Source organism: Erinaceus europaeus, chromosome 1, assembly GCF_950295315.1.
Source record: "Erinaceus europaeus chromosome 1, mEriEur2.1, whole genome shotgun sequence".
Taxonomy (NCBI): domain Eukaryota; kingdom Metazoa; phylum Chordata; class Mammalia; order Eulipotyphla; family Erinaceidae; genus Erinaceus; species Erinaceus europaeus.
This window is the reverse complement of record NC_080162.1, coordinates 90702355-90715724: the sequence shown is the minus strand read 5'-3', so window position 1 is coordinate 90715724 and position 13370 is coordinate 90702355. Positions and strand designations below refer to the sequence as shown.

The 13370-nt window shown below is 42.3% G+C and overlaps 1 non-coding gene and 1 pseudogene across 1 annotated transcript; both read left to right on the top strand.

Annotated features, from left to right (window-relative positions):
- The first annotated feature begins 903 nt into the window (after window positions 1–903).
- LOC132541386 (large ribosomal subunit protein uL6-like) lies at window positions 904–2226 on the top strand (annotated as a pseudogene).
- Window positions 2227–6580: 4354 nt separating this feature from the next.
- On the top strand, window positions 6581–6734 carry LOC132542615 (U12 minor spliceosomal RNA). Its single transcript, XR_009553581.1, has one exon. It is a non-coding gene; the product is annotated as a U12 minor spliceosomal RNA (small nuclear RNA).
- The last annotated feature ends 6636 nt before the right edge of the window (window positions 6735–13370 follow it).

Sequence of the window (13370 nt, the reverse complement as noted above, 5' to 3'; positions counted from 1 at the left end):
CCTAGGGACAAATTTTAGAGCACTTTGGAGGAATTTAAAATGCTAGTGTGTGTTGGGCACCTCCTAAAACCTGTAAGTGGGGAGTCGGTTGGTGGCGCAGTGGGTTAAGCACACATGGTGTGCACAAGGACTGGCCTAAGGATCCCGGTTCGAGCCCCCAGCTCTCCACCTGCAGGGGAGTAGCTTCACAGGCGGTGAAGCAGGTCTGTAGATGTCTATCTTTCTTTCCCCTTCTCTGTTTTCCCCTCCTCTCTCCATTTCTATTTGTCCTATCTAGCAATGACCACATCAATAACAACAACAATAATAACTACAACAACAATAAAAAACAAAGGCAATAAAAGGGAAAAAAATAAATATAAACAAATTTTAAAAATTAAAACCCAAAACCTATAAGTGGTGTCAGAATTGAATTTGTGGCCTCTGTGGTCTCAGTCAGGAGAGATGTGTGTTCTAACATCCTGGGCAATGTTGGTATGCTTCTAAATTCTGCTTCTAAGACCCCTTCTGTTTCATTGGTTTAATCCCCCCTTGCTTAACACTGTATTCTATTTACATAACCACTGTTAACTAAGCACAACCCTGCCTCCAGGGCATTGGTTTAATCCTCACTATTTTGCACGCTTTTTCCTTCTCCCGACCCCCTACGTACTTCCTCTTTGGACCTGACTCTTCCACCTCAGGATATATAAGGACAGGATTGTGATTAGAGATAGCTTAGATGTGCTGCGTTCCACATGAATAAAGACTGAACTGCGTACCACTCAGCCATGAGTCCCTGGTCTTCTCTCTCTACCGCCCCTGAAGCCAGCCAGGCAAATAGCTCCTGAACAGGGAATGACAGGGCAATATTCCTTGTTCACTGCTTCCTGAAACCTTTAGGAAGACAGTACAAAAAAGGAGATGAGGTGGGAGTTGGGCAGTAGCGCAGTGGGTTAAGTGCATGTGGCACAAAGTGCAAGGACCAGCTTAAGGATCCCAGTTCGAGCCCCAGCTCCTCACCTATAGTGGAGTTGCTTCACAAGTGGTGAAGCAGGTCTGCAGGTGTCTATCTTTCTCCCTCTCTTCTTCCCCTCCCTTCCCCTCCTCTCTCCATTTATTTCTGTCCTACTCAACAACGATGACATAAATAACTACAACAATAAAACAAGGGCAACAAAAGAGAAAATAAATAAATATTAAAAATTAAAGAAAAAGATGAGGGGCCCCGGGTGGTGGCACAGGCAGTTGAACACACATGTTATCATGTGGAAGAACCCTGGTCCCAGCCCCTGCTACTCACTTACATGGGGGAAGCTTCACAAGTATTGAAGCAGGTCTACAGGTATCTATTTTTTTCTCCCCCTCTGTATCTCCTATCCCCATTGCAATGTCTCTCTGTCCTATTGTCTAAAAATTGAAAGGAAAAAAAAGAGAGAAATAGCTACGAGGAGTGATGGATTTGTAGTGCCAGCACATAGTGCCAGCACCAAATCCCAGCAATAACCCTGGTGGCAATAAATAAATAAATAGGTAGCTGGGAGATCGAATAATGGTTATGCTAAAGGACTTTCAGGTTCAATCCCTAACACTGCAATAAGCCAGAGCTGAGCTGTGTTTTCGTAAAAAAGGCAAAGAAAAGACATTTAAAAAGAGAGACAGCCCTCTTTGCCGCATCTATTGTGAGAAGGAAGACCATTCTCAGCAACCAGACAACCAGGCTAACATTCTGGAGAATGTCGACATCTCTCTGAAGGGTCATCCTGAAGGGCCCCAGAGGCACCCTGGAAAGGGATTTCAACCTCATTAATGTAGAGCTCAAGTTCTGGACAGAAAAATGAATAGCTCTGAGTTGACAAATAGTGGGGAAATAGAAAGGAACTGGCTACTGTTCACACTATCTACAGTCGTGTACAGAACATGATCAAGGTTGTTACACTGGATTTCCGCTACAAAATGAGGTCTGTGTATGCTCACTTCCTATCAACATTGTTATTCAGGGGGATGGGTCTCTTGTTGAAATCGGAAATTTCTTGGGCGAAAAATACATATGCAGGGTTTGAATGAGGTCAGGTGTTACTTGCTCAGTATCTCAAGCCCAGAAAGATGAATTAATTCTTGAAGGAAATGACATCAAACTTGTATCACAGTCAGCAAGCTACAACTGTTAAAAACAAAGATATCCAGAAATTTTTGTGTGATATCTATGTTTCTGAGAAAGGAACAGTTCAGCAGGCTGATGAATAATCTCTAAGTTGTCCAGCCACTCAAGCAGAAAAATAATGAGTTGACTCATCAGACCTACTCATGATATCTTAAAAGATTCAATAAAATCCATTAATGGTTTGGAACTTTTCCTTAAAAAATTCCTTTTTGTTTATTAATGAGCATCATGTGTTGGCAGGGATTGAAATTCGGACTTCGTGCTTTATCCACTGCACCATTTCTTGGACCATTTCTTTTGAATTTATTTTATAATTAATTTCATTTTACTAGATCTTAAACATTTTCAGTTTGTTTTCCATTTATATTATTGGGGGATTAATGCTTTACAGTAAATACAGTTGCTGGTATATGTGTAAAATTTCTGAGTTTTCTGAAAAAACTCTCATGCCCAGTCTAGGTCCTTCTCCACCATCATGCACCAGGACTGGACCCCCAGAATCCTTTACTTTGATGCAATATATCAAACCCCGTCCAAGCTCTGCTTTATTTTTCCCTTTTTGTTCTTCAGTTTAATGCTCTCCCAACTGAAGTATTTCGGCGTCCCTTTTTGTTCTTATTTCTCAACTTCTTTTTTTTTAAGTATTTATTTATTGATTGATTGATCCATGAGAAAGATAGGAGTAAAGAAAGACAGGAGGAAAGAAAGATAGGAGGAAAGATGTACCAGCCATCACTCTGGTACATGTGCTGCCAGGGATCGAACTCAGGACCTCATGCTTGACAGTCCAAAGCTTTATCACTGCGCCACCTCCGGGACCACTATTTCTCAACTTCTTCTTTTTTTTTTTTTTTAATATTTTATTTATTTATTCCCTTTTGTTGCCCTTGTTGTTTTATTGTTGTAGTTATTACTGTTGTCATTGTTGTTGGATAGGACAGAGAGAAATGGAGAGAGGAGGGGAAGACAGAGGGAGGGAGAGAGAAAGATAGACACCTGCAGACCTGCTTCACCACTTGTGAGGCGACTCCCCTGCAGGTGGGGAGCCAGGGCTTGAACCGGGATCCTTGCTCCGGTCCTTGTTCTTAGCACCACCTGCGCTTAACCCTCTGCGCTACAGCCCGACTCCCTATTTCTCAACTTCTATGAGTGAAATTATCCCATATTAACTTTTTTCTTTCTGGCTGATCTCACTTAACATAATTCTTTTCTCTTTTTATTTTTCCTTTATTTTTTAAAAAAATTAATTGGATAAATCCTTTTTTTTTCCCTTTTGTTGCCCTTTTTTTGTTGTTGTTGTAGTTGTTGTTGTTATTGATGTCATCATTGTTGGATAGGACAGAGAGAAATGGAGAGAGGAGGGGAAGACAGAGAGGGGGAGAGAAAGAGAGACACCTGCAGACCTGCTTCACCATCTGTGAAGTGACATCCCTGCAGATGAAGAACTGGGGGTTCAAACCGGGATCCTTACTCTGGTCCTTGAGCTTCACGCCATGTGCACTTAACCTGCTGGGCTACCACACAAATTCCCCTTTAATTTTTTTTTAATGTAGCACCAGAGAATAAATCACATCTGTAGGTCAAAGGATCCAGGAGCTAGGGTAGCTACCTCAGTGGAGAAATATTACAATCTTTGAGTTTCACCCTTTATTTTTATTTATTTATTTTACACACTTTATTTTTAAATATCTATTTTACTTGATAGGACAGAAAAATTGAGGGGGAGAGAGAGAGAGAGAGAGGTGCAGTACTGCTTTAAAATACAGGAAGCCCAGAGGGTAGATAGCATAATGGTTTTGCAAAGGGACTCTCATGCCTGAGGCTCCAAAACCCCAGGTTCAATCCCCCTACCACCACCACCATAAACCAGAGCTCAATCATGCTCTGGTAAAAAACCAAAAAATTCCGGTGGTGAGAATTATGTGTAAATGTGTAAATGTCTTGTCATTATTTCCATTTTATAAATAAAAATCAATAAAACAAAACACAGGAAGCTTCCCCACTGCAGGTGGAGACTAGGGCTTGAACCCAGGTCCTTGTACATGGTAAGTTGTGTGCCCAGCCAGATGTGCCACCATCCGGCCCTGAGTTTCATATTTAGAAGAGCCTTCGGGACCCAGGTAGTTGACTCCTTCCCCAGAAGAAGAAACTGGTTCAAGGAGGAAACAGGAAAGAAAAAAATAAAACAGGGAGTCGGGCGGTAGCACAGCGGGTTAAGCGCAGGTGGTGCAAAGCACAAGGACTGGCAAGGATCCCAGTTAGAGTCCCCGGCTCCCCACCTGCAGGGAAGTCGCTTCATAGGTGGTGAAGCAAGTCTGCAGGTGTGTCTTTCTCTCCCCCTCTCTGTCTTCCCCTCCTCTCTCCATTTCTCTCTGTCCTAGCCAACAATGACGACATCAGTAACAACAACAATAATAACTACAACAATAAAACAAGGGAATAAAAATTATTTTAAAAAATTATAAAAAAAGAAAAGAAAAAAGAAAGTAACTTTAAAAATAAATAAATAAACAAACATACAAATAAATAAAGCAAAAAACCATAGTCACTAAGCTTTAGGAGCCACAAAGAGTAAAAATGAACTCAGAAAATCTTTTCCTTCCTCCCTCCCTCCCTCTCCTTTAGGAAATATCTGACCACCCTGTGGGACATTTGTGTCTAACTACTTTCTGGGAATTGATGGTCATTTCGTCTGTTTGGGAATGGAATGAGGGTCCTTTATCTGATATCTGTCCCTACCCCCACCTCTCCTTTCATTCCTTTTGTGTCCTCTGTCACATGTTCTAGGCATATTCACACTGACCAGCCCAGGCAGAGAGCTCACAGCTGAGGCAGAAAGAGAGGGAGGGAGGTCATTTCCTTCCTGGGGAGTAGCTTGGGTAGGTGTTGGGGCTTGGGGGCACGTGGGAAGGAGGAGAGATGGGCTGACGCAGCTTCTCCAAGCCAAGCAAGACTCCAAAGAAAACACAGCTGGGGACAGAGAGATGGAGGGAAAAGCCAGACCACAAATGCTTACATCCTGGGCAGAAATCCAGCTTGATATCCCATGGTCAGTGCAGCTCATGTTTTCTTACTTGGACCAGTTACTTCTCCCCACTATACCTCAGTTTCTTGATCTGCAAATCAAGAACAGTAATGGCTATATCAGGGAATTGCTGTGAGAATTAAAGTGACTAAAAAGGGGGAGATGAAAGGAGATAGCTCATCCAGTAGGGTGGGTACCTGCCATACAGGAAGCCACAGGTTGGAGACCCAGCCCCATGGAAAACCAAAGCACAGGCAGATGCTCCACAGATGGTGGAACAGTGCAGGTCTCTCTCTCTCTGCCATCTGCGCTTAACCCGCTGCACTACCGCCTGACCCCCCCCATCTCTCTCTTTCTCTATCTATCTGAAATTTTGTCTAAGAGAATGAAAAAGAGGCCAGATGATGGTGCACTTGGTTGAGTGCACACATTACCATATGCAAGAACCTGGGTTCAAGTCCCTGGTTCCCATCCGCGGGGGGGCGGACACTGCAGGTCTACAGGTGTCTCTTTCTGTCTCCTTCTCTACCTCTTCCTCCCTTCTCAATTTCTCTCTATCCTATCAAATAAAATAAAGAAAAAGGAAAAATTGTCTGGGGGGAATGGTGGACTTGAACATGTACATGGCCCTGTCAGAGGTGGCCCAGTGTGTAGAGTGCATATTCCTTGTATGCATGAAGTCACAGGTTCAGTCGCAGGCACTATATTTGACTGAATGGTACTATGCTATCCATCCCACACACACTCACACACACTAAAAATAGAGAGTGGAGGATTCAGGTGGTGATACATCCAATTAAGTGCAAATATTACCATGTGCAAGGACCAAGGTTCAAGCCCTAGTTCCCACCTTGAGAGGGGAAGCTTCACAAGTAGTGACGCAGGTCTGCAGGTGTCTCTTTCTCTATCTCCCACTTCCCTCTCTATCCTACCCAATAAATACATACATAAATAAATAGTTTAAGAGAGAGGGAGTCAGGCAATAGCTCAGCGGGTTAAGCATAGGTGGCGCAAAGTGCAAGGACCGGCGTAAGGATCCTGGTTCGAGTCCCTGGCTCCCCACCTGTAGGGGAGTTGCTTCACAAGTGGTGAAGCAGGTCTGCAGGTGTCTTTCTTTCCCCTTCTCTATCTTCCCCTTCTCTCTCCATTTCTCTTTGTCCTATCCAACAACGACGACATCAATAACCACAACAATAATAACTACAACAATAAAACAAGGGCAACAAAAGGGAATAAATAAATATTTTTAAAAAATTAAAAGAGAGAAAGAGAGATAGGTCATGGAAGTGACTCAATAGGTAGAGTGTAGAACTTACATGCATGAAGCAGGGCATCAACCCCAGCACTGAATATTGACCTAGTGGAGCTCTGATTTCTCTTGCTCTCTCATTAAATAAATAAATGAATCAATTATGCCTTAAACTTATGAATAAGGAAAATGACTATTTGGGGTGATGCCTGAATCCTCACTGCTAATGTGAAACAAACAAATTTTTGAGTGGGTTAAGGTCGCTCCTAAGGTGACCTGCCTACTTTGCAGGATGCCTCGGAGCTGCAATCTGCCTGCCTGACCCCCCATCTATTGGAAAAATAGAATTATTTTCAAAATAAGTGTTCTACTTGGTGTCCATTCTAAGCAATCTAGTAACTTACTTGAAAATTTAGTAAAGAGGGCTGTTATAATGGTTATGCAAAAAGATTCTCATGCCCAAGGCTCCAAAGTCCCAAGTTCAATCCACCCCCCCCACCATAAGCCAGAGCTGAGCAGTGCTTTAGTAAAATAATAATAATAATAATAGTAAATGGAGAGAGAGAGAGAGAGAGGGGGAAAATGACTACCAGGAGCAGTGTTGTCACACAGGTACCAAGCCCCAGTAACTACCCTGGTGGGAAAAAACAAAAACAAAAAACATGGAGACTGAATTGAAATAATTAGATCATCTATCTGAGCCTCGATTTCCATATCTGTAAAATGGGAATGATGAAATTTATCTTATAGATTGTAAAGCCTAAGTGAGTTAATATTTGTTTTACATTTTTTTTTTGTTAGAAACAGCTAGTTAACAATGATCACCAGAGACGTTGGTGTGTCAAGTGCTAAGTTCAGCAATTTACATACATTATTATGTTTTAGTCCACTCTACTCAGGGAGTTTAGAAGGTATTAGATCTTCCCCATTTCACAGATGTGAAAATGGAGGCTCATACAAAGATAGTACTTCCTTTTATTTTTTGGTGCCATGCATCATAGTACCACATCTTTTTAAAAAATATTTATTTATTTATTCCCTTTTGTTGCCCTTGTTGTTTTATTGTTGTAGTTATTATTATTTTTTATTTTTATTTATTTATTTTTCTTTTTTTGGTCTCTGATTTTTTTTAATTGGGGAATTAATGTTTTACATTCAACAGTAAGTACAATAGTTTGTACATGCATAACATTCCCCAGTTTCCCATATAACAATACAACCCCCACTAGGTCCTCTGAATCCTTCTTGGACCTGTATTCTCCCCACCCACCCACCCACCCCAGAGTCTTTTACTTTGGTGCAAAAATTCTTTATTTTTTTTTATTGTTGTTGTTATTGATGTCATCATTGTTGGATAGGACAGAGAGAAATGGCGAGAGAAGGGGAATACAGAGAGGAGGAGAGAAAGACAGACACCTGCAGACTTGCTTCACCGCTTGTGAAGCGATCCCCCTGCAAGTGGGGATCCAGGGGCTCGAACCAGGATCGTTTCACCAGTCTTTGCGCTTTGCGCCACCTGCGCTTAACCCGCTGTGCTACCACCCAAATCCCTGTTATAGTTATTATTGTTGTTGTTATTGATGTCATTGTTGTTGGATAGGACAGAGAGAAATGGAAAGTGGAGTGGAAGACAGAGAGGGGGAGAGAAAGACAGACACCTGCTGACCTGCTTCACCGATTGTGAATCGAGCCCCCTGCAGGTGGGGAGCCGGGGGCTCGAACCAGGTTCCTCATGCTGAACCTTGCGCTTTGCTCCACATGTGCTTAACCCACTGCGCTACCGCCTGACTCCCAGTACCACATTTTTGTCCTTTTTAAAGTGAAGCAACACTGCTTTATAACAGAATGTAGATTTCAGGGGTAGGGAGATACCATAATGGAAATACTCCCATGCCTAAGGCTATGAAGTACCAGACTCAGTCTCCTGCAGCACCATCAGACAGAACTAAGCAGTGCTCTAGTCTCACTCCGAATCTTTCTTTTTGTTATCTCTCTCATTAAAATAAAATAAAATATATATTTAAAAAAATTATATAGGTTTCAAGAGCTAGGGGAATAGCATAGCAATTATGCAACAGACTTAAAAAATATTTTCTTGGGAGCAGGCGGTAGTGCAGCGGGTTAAGTGCAGGTGGCGCAAAGTGCAAGGACCGTCGTAAGGATCCGGTTCAAGCCCCCGGCTCCCCACCTTGCAGGGGAGTCACTTCACAGGCCGTGAAGTACGGCTGCAGGTGTCTATCTTTCTCTCCCCCTCTCTGTCTTCCCCTCCTCTCTCCATTTCTCTCTGTCCTATCCAACAACAACAATAAACAAGGGCAATAAATGGGAAAATAAATATTTAAAAAATATATTTTCTTTATTTATTCACAAAAAAGATAGGAGGAAAGAGAGAAAGAGCCAGACATCACTCTGGTACATATGCTCCTAGGAATTGAACTCAGGACCTCATGCTTGAGAATATAATGCTTTATCTACTGTGCCACCTCCTGGATCACAGCAACAGACTTTTATACCTGAGGCTCAGAGGTCCCACGTTCAATATCTTGTACAATCGTAAGTCAAATCTGAGCAGTGCTTAGTTCAAAAGAAAACATTTTTTGAAGCACATAGGTTTCGTGTGTGCATCATTGAAAATCAGCATGTGTATTCCCTTTATGCCCTTTTATACCCTCCTTCTCTACTGGTATCCACTAACTGGTCTCATTCTTTAAATAGTTAATTATCTTATTTAGTTCATCTGTTTGTTTTCTCTGTATGAGTGAAATTATATGGTGCTAGTTTTTTTTCTCTTCTCTGGCTTAGTTCAGATAATGTAGTACCCTTTAGGTCCGCCCATGTTGTGGTACATGGCGCAGGACTTCATCTCTCTTAGTTGCTGACTAGTATTTAATTTTGTAGATATAACATCTTCTTTTATATATATATATATATATATTTTTATATATTCATATATTTATTCATTTATGAATATATATATTCATTTATTTTCTCTTGTTGACCTTGTTGTTTTTATTGTTGTTGTTGATGTTGTCGTTGTTGGACAGGACAGAGAGAAGTGGAGAGAGGAGGGGAGACAGAGATGGGGAGAGAAAGACAGACACCTGCAGACCTGCTTCACTGCTTGTGAAGTGACTCCCCTGCAGGTGGGGAGCCGGGGTTCGAACCGGGATCCTTAGGCAGGTTCTTGTGCTTCCTGCCACATATGCTTAACCCGCTATGCTACCGCCCTACCCCCTATAACATATCTTCTTTACCTGTTTCTCAGGTGATGGGCATGCTGGCTATTTCCAGTTCTTGGTTACTGTAAACAATGCTGCAGTAAACATGGGGGGGTACAGCTATCTAATCTAATTAGTGTTTGTACTTTTAAGGGAAATACTCAGAAGTGGTATAACTGGATCATGTAGAATTCCTTTTTAAAAAATTTTTTTAAATTTATTTATTTTCCTTTTTTGTTGCCCTTGTTTTTATCATTGTTGTGGTTATTACTGTTATCAATGTTTTTGTTGCAGGATAGGACAGAGAGAAATGGAGAAAGGAAGGGAAGACAGAGAGGGAGAGAAAGATAGACATAATAACGACAACAAGGGTAACAACAAGGACAACAAAATGAGAAAGATAGCCTCCAGGAGCAGCGGATTCATAGTGCAAGCACCAAGCCCCAGCAATAACCCTGGAGGCAAAAAAAAATGTTCTCTACTTCATGAACCCTTAATTTTCAAATCATCCGTTGGGAATTAAGCACTATATCCCTTTTGAGAATAATTTGGTTTAGATATTTCTTCTTCCAGTCAGATTTATGAAGCTAATTAAGTTTTGTTTAATCTGACCAAAAATTATGAAATCAACAGCTCTTGGTACCTAAATAAATTATTCCATATTTAACCATTATCTACCCTCCCCACCATTCCAATCTAGTTCACAACACCATCTCCTCCTGCCCAGAGTACTGCAATTACAAAAGCCTCCTTATAAGATGCAAGCTGGGAGGTGGAACAGGTTTGGAAAGAGCAAGCTTAAGGGGGCTGGGTGGTAGTGCACATAGCACCAAGCGCAAGGACTGGCTCAAGGATCCCTGTTCGAGCACCAACTCCCCACCTACAGGGGAGGGTCATCCCACAAGTGGTGAAGCAGGTCTGCAGGTGTCTATCTTTCTCTCCCCCTCTCTGCCTCCCCCCCCCTTGATTTCTCTCTGTCCTATCCAATAACAAGGCCAACAAAAATGGAGAAAATGGCCTCCAGGAGCAATGGATTCGTAGGGTAGGCACCGAGTCCCAGCAATAACCCAGGACACACACACACACAAAGAGCAAGCTTAGCTTGATATATATTTGGAGTATTTAAAATTGGCAGTTTTATTAGGTTATGGAAACCATCTTAAAGGCTTGACTCAAAAACCTAAGTGGCTGACATACAACATAAGTTGCTTTCTGCCATCAGTCCATTCTCCAGCCATCAGCTTCCATGACTCGAGGATTCTGGGAGAAGGGGAGCTGACAGACAGGAGAGCTGCCAAAAATCTGCTTAAATCACCTTCCCTTCTCTTGCATCATGCTGTATGCTAATAACGTCTGTTAATCATGCCCGTGTGGCCCTGCCTTCCTGTCTGTTTACTGGCTCTGATAAATCACATACCCCAACAAGTCATCATGATTCCTCTTTCCCATTCTCGCCAAACACTGTTGCTTCTGACCTTTGCTTCCTGCATCTATTTCCCACCAGCATTTCTTACATGGGTAATTTCTTTCTCTGTTTAACATTTTTTATCATTATTTACTTTTTTTTTTTTTTTGGCCGCCAGGGTTGTTGCTGGGGCTAGGTGCCTGCACCATGAATCCACTGCTCCTGGAGGCTTCTTTTTTTTTTCCCCTTTTGTTGCCCTTGTTGTTTTTATTGTTGTTGTGGTTATTATTATTGTTGTTGATGTCATTGTTGAATAGGACAGAGAGAAATGGAGAGAGGAGGGCAAGACAGAGAGAGGGAGAGAAAGACAGACACCTGCACACCTGCTTCAACGCCTGTGAAGCGACTCTCCTGCAGATGGGGAGCCTGGGCCTAGAACCGGGATCCTTATACCGGTCCTTCCGCTTTACACCACGTGCACTTAACCTAATGCGCTACCGCCCGACCCCTTATTGTTTGCTTCTTTGTTGTAATTCTCAAATTAGAAACTACAGTGATTTTTTAAAAGCTTAATTCAAATCCTCTTTAAAAAATCCAAATAGAAATACCATTTGGAATAAAAACCCTTTACCACAGTCATGAGAACCTGTATACCCCCCACTACTATTTTTTCTTCTAAATTTAATCATTTATTAATTGCACTGCACCCAGGTCCCTATTTATTTGTTTATCTTGGATAGGACGGAGAGAAATTGAGATGGGAGAGGATGAGAAAGATAGACACCTGCAGACCTGCTTCACCACTTGTGAAGCGACCCCCCTGCAGGTGGGGAGCGAGGTGCTTGAACTGGCATCCATCTGCGGGTCCTTATGCTTCATATTATGTGTGTTTAAACCGGAGCACCATCAGCCCCCCCCCCCAACTTCTTTAATTGTATTTATTCCAGTTTTTTTTTCTTTTCAATAATTAAATATTGATTTAAAAAAATCATGGGACAACAAAGGTTCCCACTGTTTATTCCCACCGCCAGAGGTTCCCGCCATTCCCACCACCAGAGTTCCGAGTTCCCATTCTCTCCTCTGGAAACTTTGATAGGCCTCCCAAGGTCACAGATGTGGGTAAACTATTATTTCTATAAATATAAGTATATATATATATATATATATACCCATTTCTCTCATGGTCCTGCCTTCTCCTCCCCTCCAAGTTAAACCTACACTTACTGCCATTTCTGAATGTTCTTTTTTCTTCTCTCTCCAAGTCCTGATGGAATTGGAGTTCAAAGCCCTCCAGTTATCTTCTCCTAACATTCCCACCCTCCGGTAGTATGGATAAAAATTATTTTTATTTATTTATTGTTTATTTCTATATTCTATTTGATAGGACAGAGAGAAATTGAGAGGAACGGGGAAGATAGAGAGGGAGAGAGACAGAGAGACACCTGCAGACATGCTTCACCATTAGTGAAGCTTCCTCCCTGAAGGTGGGGGACCAGAGGCTTGAACCCAGGTCCTCAAGTATTGTAACCTGCGTGCTCAACCAGATGTGCAACCACCCGGTCCCCTGTATCAAAATTCTTTATGGGGTGCAGAAGGTAAGAGTTCTGGTTTCTGTAATTGCTTCTCTACTGGACATGGGTGTTGACAGGCTAATCCATACTCCCAGCCTATTTCTTTTCTTTCTTCCTTTCTTTCTTCCTTTCTTTCTTTCTTTCTTTCTTTTTTTCTTTCTTTCTTTCTTTTTTTTTTTTTTGCCTCCAGGGTTATTGCTGGAGCTGCGCCTACACCAAGAATCGATTGAGCCTAGAGGCTATTTTTTCCCTTTTAATTACCCTTGTTTTTTATAACTGTTGTTGTGGTTGTTATTATTGTTGTTGTTATTGATGTCGTTGTTGTTGGATAGGACAGAGAGAAGTGGAGAGAGGAAGGGAAGACAGAGAGGAAGAGAGAAAGATAGTCACCTGCAGACCTGCTTCACCGCTTGTGAAGTGACCTCCCTACAGGTGGGGAGCTGGGGCCTCAAATCGGGATCCTTACTCTGGTTCTTATGCTTTGTGCCATGTGCGCTCAACCTGTTATGCTATCGCCCAACACCCTACCTATTTCTGTCTTTCTGTGGTGGGGTATCGCTCTGGAGAGGTCTTCTAGCGTTTGCCCTTCTTCCGTAGCCAGTCAACAGCGTCAGGTTGAGCCTGATGTAAAGTTTCGAGACCCCCTTTAAATCTGGAGAGGTGGCAGTCGTTGACTATGTGGGTCATAGTCTGTCTGGAGCCGCAGGGGCAGTTCAGGTCATCTCTGGCTCCCCAGCGATGGAACATAGCGGCGCACCG